This window comes from Protopterus annectens, chromosome 8.part0, assembly GCF_019279795.1.
Source record: "Protopterus annectens isolate FY-2018-M chromosome 8.part0, PAN1.0, whole genome shotgun sequence".
Classification (NCBI taxonomy): Eukaryota; Metazoa; Chordata; order Ceratodontiformes; family Protopteridae; genus Protopterus; species Protopterus annectens.
The window spans coordinates 894,912,014-894,924,006 of record NC_056741.1 but is presented as its reverse complement, the minus strand read 5'-3'; positions in this window follow the sequence as shown (position 1 = coordinate 894,924,006).

Below are 11,993 nucleotides of genomic sequence, written 5' to 3'. Positions count from 1 at the left end.
TGTATCCTCTGGGTACAGCTGCATCTTTGCAGCTGTTTAGATGCTGGTGTAGTGGGGTGGTGTACATTTCTGTATCTTCAGTGAAATTAACAGGGTCTGGTGGGGATTCGAAGCTTGTCAATTGTATCACTTAAGAGTAGATAGTTTGTCTTAAAGAAATTTCCAAAGGTACCTTGGGTGGAAGGGATCACTAATTTCAGTTTTATTTTGAAGCAGACTGGTTTATCGTAGACCTAGCAAGTGGTGATGGTATACAAGGGATGGTGCACAATGTTCCCATATTATTAAGGACAAGATCCAAAATGTTATCCCCCCACTGGGCGGCACAGTGGTGCAGCGGTTAACGTTGTCGCCTCACAGCAAGAGGTTCTCCGGTTCGATTCTTGGCTGGGGTGCCTCCTGTGTGGAGTTTGCATGTTCTCCCTGTGTTCGCGTGGGTTTCCTCCGGGTACTCCGGTTTCCTCCCACATTCCAAAGACATGCATTTGGAGCATTTCTCCCCGGGCCTCCGCTGAAAACAGGATCTGTGGAACCTAGTCGGACATTCCCGGTCAACAAATGTTAAATAAATAAATAAATAAATAAATAATGAGCTAAGGCATTAGTATTAACAAAGGCCAGGAATCTCTGTGCTTGTGCACTAGCAATGGTTTAGGTTCCCAGTTTAAAGTGTGACAGTTTAGATCACCTAGGAAAATGATATTGCATTTAGTACTGAGTGATTTTAGTTCCTGCTGATAGGTATTGTGGCTTTCTTTTGTCATAGAGGGAGTTCTATAGCTTGCTAATATATGGCACGGGACTTTTCTGATGGTTCTTTGGACATGATGAAGCTCTAGTGCATCATGCTGCTTCACCAGCCTTGACGTGAATCTCTTCTGAATATATACTGATGTGATACATCTCCAGCTTTTTTCCCCTCCTGCGCAGTAGCTGGTATAAATATGTGGAAGGCATTAGCCCTGCACAGCTAGAGTGATCGCCACTATTTCAAACCATGTCTCAGTCACTACACAGATGTCAATGATTTCCAGGGTGAGAAGAGCTTGTAGGGAGGGGAGTTTCTTATACAGCCTCCTAGCATCGATCAGTAATTCCTTCATATTTTCACTGCTTGTTTTGTTATGTTGGTAGGTTTATCAGATTGGCATTGCCTAAAAAGGCACTATAGGGGTGGACAATTTCTTAGTCCTAGTGGGGACCGATGCAGGCCATCTCTGGTGAAGCAGATGTTGATCACATCCTCCTAGGCTGACGAATATTGGTCCCCCTTTGAATGACACCCAAAACTAAGCTGATTATGGAAGTTAATCATTGTTTGCACATTATCACTTCATCATCCTTGGAGAAGGTAGAATGCTGCTCATTCTAGGCTCATACCTGCCTTGGACACATAATCTAAGAGCTCCATCATGTCTCTCTTCATATAACATAGGGAAGTATACCTGAAGACATTGACACCATCATGAACTATGACAGACTCATACCGGTACTTGTTGTTAGAGAACTTGAACGCATACGTGATCTGACAGATCCTGGCACTGGACAAGCAACCATCACTCTTTCCTTGCTCAGCCTGGTAAGAGGCACATCTGTATGTCTTACAGTGGAGTCATCTGTAACAAGAATGTTTGGTTAGGCTGACGCCAGCCTTACGGCTCAGCATCTGTGAATTTGGGAGTCCTTGTTCTATGTGATGAAGTAGGCTTTATATGCTGAGTGTACTTTGTGTTGGTGTTGTGTTTTGGAAGTCTTTGAGGTTCAGATATTTTAGTCTTCAGAACCAAGTGATGGATTATGTGCATTGTGATGGCCTTGGAAAAGTGCAATGTGTGGTCTACTGCTGACGATTTTGGAGTCTGAGTTTACTGTGTGTGAGATTTTTGCCTCCAAGGATAGTAACATATTACCATTACTGTTGTTATTATTATGGGATATATATATATATATATATATATATATATATATATATATATTATATACGTACACATCTCTCACAAACTGTGCTAATGCTGTTTGAGTAATAGATAATCACTTCCCAAAGGTGAGAATCAAACTCTGTACCTTGTGTCTGTAGGTTAACACTTTGACCATTATTATGCCAACCCCCAACCAATTACATATGAACCTTACATGGTCAAGAAAGTCCTGCAGAAATCTTCACTCTGGCTGCTGATTTCCCTCCTTGAAATAGGCCAATCAGCAATCAGAGTGATATGTGTGTGTTGGGGGGCAGAGCTTTTTATAGCTGGCTGGTTGTTGTTTCCTATGCAAGAAACAACTATACAACCTAAGGCTAATGCAGCAATGAGGAGTTCAAACATCTACTGTTCTTTGTAAGTGTAACTTACACAGCTATACTTTATAACTGCAACAGGTCCTACCCTGTGCTTAGAAACTGAATAAAGGTGGCTATATTGGTTAATAACTTAGTATGCATATACTACACAGTTTCCAATACATGCATTAATGTACTGAACCGTCATTCCAGGATGACCTCTTTGAGATTAAGGACAGCAATCTGTTTATTACAGATGGTGTGGTAACACTGTGATTGATATTAGAGGAAAGTGCTTCATGGCATTCCTCCAAATGCAATTACCTTACATGTATTTGCTGAAGCTGGTAAATGCAAGATGTCAGGTCAGGTTGCCAAAATCCATTTGTAGAACATTTAGATATTTTTTCATCGTATTGCTAGTTGAGTAAGCAGAAGTGTCTCTTTCCTAGAATAGCCCCGGAGACAACATTAGTTCAAAAAATTTCTCAGAATTGTTTAGCATACAATGGAAACAGTAAATCATATCCAGAACCATACTCTGAATGTACTTAGAGCTCATAGCCTTGACATTTGCAGCTTTACTGCCAAACTGGTGTGGGTAAGCAGTGCTGAGTTCCAGAGAAAAACGGTACTAGACTAGTTTTGAATTTGTATTATTTCCTAGCTGTTTCCTCTCTTACATTGCTCTCTCAGTGTACATTTAAGATGGAGGCTAAACAGGAAGTACATCTGTCCTTAAAATGTGATTAGTTATGTGGGAAGGGAGAATCCCAGTGATTCATTAAGTGTTACAAAGCTAACATAGGTGTCTTAGATTTACTACCAAAACCAGTGATGTCAATGAGCAGATTTTGTTTAGTAGTAGTAGTATTTTGTTTAGTAGTAGTAGTATTTTGTTTAGTAGTAGTAGTATTTTGTTTAGTAGTAGTAGTATTTTGTTTAGTAGTAGTAGTATTTTGTTTTCCTCAAGGCCTATATGAGTTTTCCTATTACTGACTTTCATTTGATTTGTGATATAATTGTGCCAAACAGTACTCTATTATCAGTACAGTGGTGAGCAATAGGTGTTCTTTTGACATTTGTTTCACACTGGAAGAACCAAATATATGCCTTTCTTTATTTCCGTGCTTTGAATGTGCTCAACCTTTAAAATCACAAGAGCTTTGCTGGGATATGAAATGGGGTTCTTTACTTGCACTGTATATATAATACATTGCATAACCATTCACAATGCTATATTAACTGCAAAAAATTGTCATACTTTTATTCATTAGAAGTCAGCGTAAAAATGCAGTGTAAATTTTAGAAATATTGTTTTCTTAAAGAATATAAAGTCTTACTTTAATAATAATAGCCGGGTAGATAATGTATATTTTAGTGTGAGTTAATCTGTTATACTTTTTCAAAGCAGTATTGCACTGGTATGACACTGATTGTAAGTTTGTAGGATAAAATTAGCCACTTTTGCATTTTAAACTCACATGGCCTGTTTTTTTTTTTTTAAGAGAATCCTTGTGAATATTTGATTTGCCTATGAACTAATATTAATTTAATCAAATCACAAATGGCACACAAGTCACACAAATGCCACATTATATGTTGAAACCATGGCTATAAAAGAGGTACAGTGAATGTGAAATGAAATGGCCAGGATGTACAATGTTTTCGGAAATGCAGTGGCTAGTTTAGAGGTGGTACTGGTGCCACGTGGTAACACAGCATGCAGTGATAAAATGTGGGACTACAATGTATGGCTCAGAGGGGCAGCATGAGAGAACTTCTATGCCATCAGTGGACCTCACCTTTCTCCACGAGAGATAGTTTTGCCAAAATAAAAAGTGCAAATGTATATCAGGATGGCTATGCAGATACACGAAGTGAAGGGGGCTGGGGCAGACTAATCACAGTAGAGGGTCTTAGATAAACAAATGCAACAGGTAGGAAGATAAAGAGATTATCAGGGAAGACAAACAATATGATATGCAAGTAAAAATATAAATACAATTGAATTGCAATACTTTAGTCAGAAGATAAGACTGTGAACAAAATGGAAAAAAAGAATCAGATCTGAAGTACAACATCCAAGTGGATTTAACAGATTATGTACTAATTGCATTATTGTGGTATCTCAGAGTAGAGCACCCTGCACCATCCCCTGATCTGACATCCCCCCCGAACTTTAATTTTAGAAACAAATAACAAAGGAAAACAAACAAAAAAAGTTCTCCACCACAAAGACAGCAAAAACAGTATCAATATTAATTTTTGAATGCCAGTAAGGAAATAAATACTGACAGTGCACTAATAACCTATCAACAACTGCCTATCGCACTCCTTACCTACACCTTGCACCTGGGGTGGTTGCCTACTTTGTCCCACTCTAGTCTACACCTCTGTCTTACAGAAGGATTCATGCCAATCCACTGACAGCAAGGACTTTGAAGAAACAGTTCAGGCAAAAGTTAGTAGGTTAGTAGTTATACTACAGGAAAAGAGGGGGAGACTTGGTCATTACTTACCTCATACTGCCCACTGAATGCTGAAAGACAACAGAAAATATAATGGGATGGAGAAGGTTTTGAAAAAGGAAAATGCATCTGAAGTAATTGGAGATTAATTCTCCAGAAGCAGAATTGTGTATTTCTGTACCAAAACAAGAGAGAGAAAATTAAATAATCGAAGTAATAGACAAAGAATTAATTCTCCAAGTACTGGCAGGGGGAAAATAAATGAGCCCCATACCTGGCAAGAATGAAATTAAAAGTCCAGTGGACAACAGTGGTATTGCAACTACATAGTTCACAATAGTTGAGGAAGACAGTGGGCAACCAAACAAAACAAGTATGGAATTAGAGAAGACAGAATTTGTTAAGCTAGGGGTAACTTTTTGAGAGTAAAATGGGAGGCTGGAAATGGTTACAGGGAACACACAGCCCTGAGACAAAGATAAAGAGCAGCCTGCAAGTAGATACAGAAAAGTGGCAAGAACAATAGAGCAAAGCCTGGAGAAGAAAAAGACAAATGTGAAGATTAGGGAGGTTAATGAGGCAGACATTTCAAGGAAAATGGAATTTCAGAAGTAAGAAAGAGAGAAGATGAGTGCAGGCAAATGTATCGGGAAGCTAGAAAATGTGCTACAACAGTAGTAAGAAAGAGCTACCAAAAGAAATACAGAAAAGGAAGAAAAAAATCTGTAAATACATAAGGAAATTATAAAGGTTAAACTGAGTTGCAGACTTTGGTTTAGTAATGGAAGTACAGTGATAACAGGGGAAATGCATAGATTCTCAATGAATTGTCAACAAATTCTTCACTTAGTTCTAATAAAAGAGAAGAAAGAAAGGAAAGAAGAGTGCCAGCTTGGGAGAGGGAGGGTAAAACACTCATGGTAGGAAGTCAAGGTGCAGAGACCTGGCAATGTACTAACTAGAATCCCATGGAAGTTACCTGATAAAGGGACATTTTTCTATTCTTGTTTTTGTTTGCTAATAATTTTTTTTTTGCAAAAATGTAAAAACTGAAGTCAAGGGTAGCACCTACAGTCCATAGGTGAAGTCTGAGGTGGAGAGAATGAGGCATTTGATACCATTCCTCTTGCTGGCATCATGCAAAAGTTAAATGCTTTAAAAATTGACCCATTTGTAGTAAGATGGATAGCAAACCATACGAAAAACAACTCACACAGTGCAAGTTGCAGGTACCTCATCAGAAAGTATGAAAGTGATCCATAGTGCCCCTCAGGACTCAGTGTTAGGACCTCTCCTTTTTGATATTTACTTCTCAGATCTTTATACTGAGAATAAAATTGTTACATCAGACTATGACACTCAAGCCCTCCAGAATGAACTATTTCTCACAATCTCATGGTGCTGTTTTGGTAGACAACCTCTCCTCTCATCACACTCTACAGACAACACACCACTACAAAACAAAAAATGTAGGTAGGAATCTAGGTACTTAAGTTGATAGCTCCTTTTCTTTTGACAATCACATGACAATGGTTATCAGGAAACCCTTTTACTTAGCTCAGCAAATTGCCAAAGGAATATCATTAAGGTCTAAAGAGTTAATCACTCCCTTATTACCAGCATTGATTAGGCCAGTTATCAAGTACAATGCCCTCTTTGGGATGTATCTCACTAAACACATCAAACAAATAGAAAGACTTCAGAGGTTACTAATCAAAAAAATCACCGGCATTGAGTTACTGAGCTACCAAAAGAGGCTGGAAGCTCTATAACTTTATCCTATGTCTGACTGTCACGGTGCTATTAGAGACAATTGTCCTGGATCCCACATTTTTTACAAGTTTAACATGTCCTGCAATACTATAATTAGGGACTTAAGTCTTCACCAAAAGATAAATAAAACATGGTAGAGGGACAGGTATGTAATCCAGCACCTCCCAAACCTCTAGAATAAACTTCTCCTGCATGTTAAGCAGTGCAACTCACTATTGTCTTGAAACAAACTAGACAACTGGATGCGTTTCCACAAATTTACTCCAGGATTCATTGCTGTGGCCCTACAGAAAGAAGTTCTGGCCTGATAGAAGGTAGCGGCAAAGCATAAATTGTCATAAAACTCAGCGGTTTAAAATATCTATGACAGGGCTCGGGATTCTTCTCAGTTGAGAGGCAGAAACCTAAACTGACAGAGTGGGTTTCATGGTTGACACTTGGAGGACATGAATGGCTTTAGAACAGAAACTTAATATTTGATAAGAAAATATTACAATAATGAATGGTGTATATTCAGAGTCTGCTGTTTCCTTGAGTTGTGAAACCCTAATCAGGGGGTTTATATTGTAGTTTGAATGGAGAACAGCTAGCGAAGGGGGTTAAAGTAAGTATTACTAATCTTGTGTCCTTGGCATTGAAAGGTATGGAATTTATAGATTTTATCTGGATGTCTGTGTTCTTCCTGATTCAAGTTTCCTTTGTTTTTCTACCTATTTCTGATACAAGTAATTAAGGCTGGGTATAAGGATATCCATAACAGATGGAGATAATCTAACGATAAGATGTGTATGTAAGATGTAGGTGTGTAGATAAGACAGGCCAGGTGTTTATTTACTCCTTTCCCTTTAAGATCCTACTGGGCTATCTCCATATGTGGGAAATTAAGTCTATTAATGGATAATACAGATTATGAATGGATGGTTGTTTTAGTATTAATAACATTTTAGTATTAAAATAATGTATGGAAGATTAACTGTGCTGTCTTTCTCCTGGGAAACAGAACATGCTATTTCAATATAAATCACTTTCAGAAATGGACTTTTTTTGAAATATCTTGTTTGTGATACTACTGGCTCCATTTTGTTTGTACACATAATAGTTTTAAAGCATGGGCAGAATGCTTAGAAAGGACATGACTACTAACATTGGACCAGGTACATCAAACCTTCCCGTTATATTCCAAAAATTGGCTGCAAATTCAGTATGTTAAGCACTTTTAATAGGAATAATACAGACTATCATACTTTTGAATAGAAATCCCTACCCTGGACTATTTTTTATATAATATTAATGAATCTTGTACCTTTTCAGCATATCCTTACTGATTATCAAGTATATGTCAGTAACCAAGTAATAATGCCCGACAGGGTGAGTGCCATTGGCAAATATTGAACTATTCCTAGTTACTGGGAGGTCTGTTGTCATAGGTGGAGGACATCATTATCTCTGAAAGGTTCAGGTATTCCCAAGTAACACCCACCATGAAGAATATTACTACTTTTAGGAAGTTGGACACCAAGTACTAATCAGTGTGAAATGTGACCTCAATGAAGGGGGCTTATCCACAGTTCAGTTTATCAGAGTAAATCACAAGGAGACTACCCAGCTTTGGGACTAGTTATGCCTTATGCTTAACATACTTATTCACCAATGGTTAAAGCAGTAAGGATTTTTTGATTTGGTTATAAAACAGGCACAGTGAAGGCTACATGAAATGGTCAGGATGTACAATGCTTTCGGGAGTGTAGTAGCTAGTTCAGAGGTGGTACTGGTGCCACGTGCTAACACAGCATGCAGTGATAAAATGTGGGACTACAATGTATAGCTCAGAGGGGCAATATGACAGAACTTGTCTTACAGCAGCCGAATACATATATAGCAATATGCATAATGGCCAGTATATGAGCATTGTATTCCTTGACTTGTGATGGGTTTAAGCTTAGCTGATCATACCCTAGTAATCAATAAAGTTATCCAAACTAGCTTTAATAACCCATCTTCTATCTGGTTCATGGATTACCTATGCATAAACAAATTTAAATATATCTTGGTATCTGCTCAAACTTTGCACCCCCCCCCCTTTCTGCAGGAGTGTCTCTACGTTTCTCATTATTCATTGATTTACTCCTAGTTGATCTTCCCAATTATAATATGATTCTATATGCAGACAGACTTCTACTCCTCTTAAAATTATGTAACTCTACTTGTGAATTGTAAATCCACCTTCAGGAACAATTCACCCAGTTATATTAGTGGTTCCACAGCAAAGCAATACTCATCCCACATAAGGCAACCAGTATCATATTTGGTACTTCACCGAATCTGGCTAATGATAATGACTTGTAACTAAAAAAAACTGTGGAATATCTCAAGACTTTCAGTTCAAGCCTTCACTTAGCCCCAACCTTAAACATCAATCATACAGAAACAATTGTTTCAAAGATCCTCACAAATCTAAAATATACTTATAAATGTGTGAATCATCTCACAGTTAATTCTAAGAAATTAATAGTAAACAATATCACCATAATTAAAATAAGCATTTCCTCTGACAATCCTTGGTCAATGCCACATAAGAGGTCAACTGTTATCTGCTCATTACAACCTCTGTAGATTTAAATTCTTAGTGGTGAACAAACCTACCATTGTCACCTGTTAACCTTAACCAGTAGTCTACCATTAACACTCTACCTACCTATTTTCTATAACAGTTTATAAAATTTTATTTAATGGATTTTGCACAACGTTAACCAACAAACATTTTCACTGCATGTCTCACTATTTATTAGGAAATTATACCTCAGTTTCCAACACTCTACAAAGACTAATATCACTTTAGTTGCAAATGAACAAACATTCTCTAAGTTAGGCTGTACTAACATGACATTATTAATTCCATCAGTCAACCATGTTGATATTACCTTCCTTCCTTTCAAATCTCTGTCTATATACCTAAAATCTGCTACCTTCACCCCACCACCTGCATGAAAATACTGTCTATACTTTACCTCAAACCACTTCCTCTTCTATCATCTTTGCATTTAACTGTAGACTTGAGATTTTAACTTTTACTGTACCACAACTACAAATTAATGGCATCAGTGAAATCATTGCTATAACATGCAATGTAAAAAGTACAACAATTTCATTTGCTGTAGACATTATTACACATTTCTCGGGTTACCTGCTAAAGTTTCACTGTTGTCTTTTTACTCAAGGTGGTTTGTAAAGTTGACATTGTAATCCATTTTCTGTTTGTGAATTTGAACTGCATTTATTGTTGCTCTTTTTTCTGTATGGAAGCTCCATGTCAGATTGAGCAAATATCTTACAGTTAAAGGATGTTTATAAATCGTATGTCACAGTGTGACCTGGGTCTTTGATGACCACTTTTCTTTATTCATTAACTGGGTAAGCCCACTGGACACAAGTGTCCCTTTTCAATGGTGACCCAGGAGCTCTAAGTGACTTACTTGAAGTTGCAGTAGGCAAAGAAAGGTAGAAATTATCAAACCTGGTACCTTAGTCTACAAGAAGCAGCCCATTTAGAACTCACAGTCTTAATCCTCATCACTAACTGTTAGACAAACTAAAAAATAAAATATTTATACTTCATTCTTAAAACAGTCATTCTTCTAGTAGTGTACTATGGAAGAACACATGAAGAAAAATTAAACATGCTAAGAGTGGACATGCAGGTGGTACTGAGAATCAGGTTATCTACTACAATGCCATGCCATGCAGGGGTCATTGTGAACATGGTTATTAATGGTAAAACTATTGTAGCAAATCATAATGAGAAGCACTGGCATGTTTTAATTAATTCGTTTTTGTATGTCTTTTGTCAGTCCTTTACATAATTACAGTTCTGTAGTGTGGTAGTTTTACTAGCAAATAAAGTTGCCTAAAATATAGTCTACGGCAAATATACCTTAACTGTGCCCCCTACTGATAATAGAAACCAAGTTTATGATAGGAACGACTTTTTAAATTTCATGATGTGATACACCATTGGCTGCTAAGTTTGTGGAAGTCAGCTGTAAAGTCTTTTTTTTTTTTTTTTTTTTTAAGTATAAACTCTACAGTTTTAGTTATGATGAGCTAAATTTACTTTATGCAGTAATCATAGAACAACAACTTTAACAGTTCTGTGGGTTCAAAAAAGATTGAAAAAACCACACAGCAAAAGCCAGATAAGCAAATTTATTTCTCTAGCGCCTCGGCCATAATACGCCTTCAAGGAGTAATGCATAACATTATCTAAAACCTTATATAATCCCAGCTCCAACAACAAAACAATCATCAATTAAACAACAATTAAACAATTAAAATATTTGTTGAAACAAATTTTAAAGTAACATCTACTAAATTCATATAACACATCTCCAGCAACATTCTGCATTTAAATCCTTTGGAGTTAATGTATCAAATTTCAAAATAAACACTGTTTCTTTTCTTAAAAGCTTTGATCTACACATTTCTTCATCTAAATATTTCATATCTACCTGTTCTAAAATGGTAGCCTTTAAATTTTCTGTACTTCCGTCATATTTATTAAAATGAAGAGCCAAAGGGCTCTCCATTTTATTTGCCCTTATATCTCTCAAATGTTCTAATAGGCGTGTTTTAAACATTCTCTTTGTTTGCCCAATATAAAACATATTACAAGTACATTTGATAGCATAAACAACTCCCTCTGTACGACAATTAAATACTCCATTTGATTCAAATCTAATATTATTTATATATAAGAAAGAATTCACAATATATGAACATCCAATACATTTGCCACATGGCTTAGTGCCCTTAATATGGATCTGCTGATTTAACTGAACCCCTGGTCTTTGAAATTTAGTATACACAACCATATCTTTAATACTTCTTCCTCTCTTATATGAGAAAATTAATTTTTTTCTTGTCAATTTATCTAATTCTTTAAATTTTTTTAAAAATTCCCAAAAATGAGAAATGTAATATTTAATATTGTCACTTAATACATTATACTTAGAAACAAAAAATAAATTATCTACTTTATCATCTTTACTAACATTATTCCTATTAAACACTTTCTTATTCTTATATCTAACATTTAATATATTCTGTTCACTTTTATTAATATTTTCATCAAATTTTCTAATTTTAAACATCAATTTTGTAAGTTCTAATTCTTTTCTAAATATACAGTCTTCGTTACAGAGTCTGGAGATTCTCAAAAATTCTCCAAAAGGTAAAGACTCCAAAGTATGTTTAGGATGACAACTATTTCCCATTACAAAATTATTTACTATTCCAAATTTCCTATGTATACTAGTGCTAATATTTTTACCCATGACTACAAGCAAATTAATGTCTCTTTCTTGGCCATTAATTTACTTGGAGTCATGGGTAAAAATATTAGCACTAGTATACATAGGAAATTTGGAATAGTAAATAATTTTGTAATGGGAAATAGTTTTCATCCTAAACATACT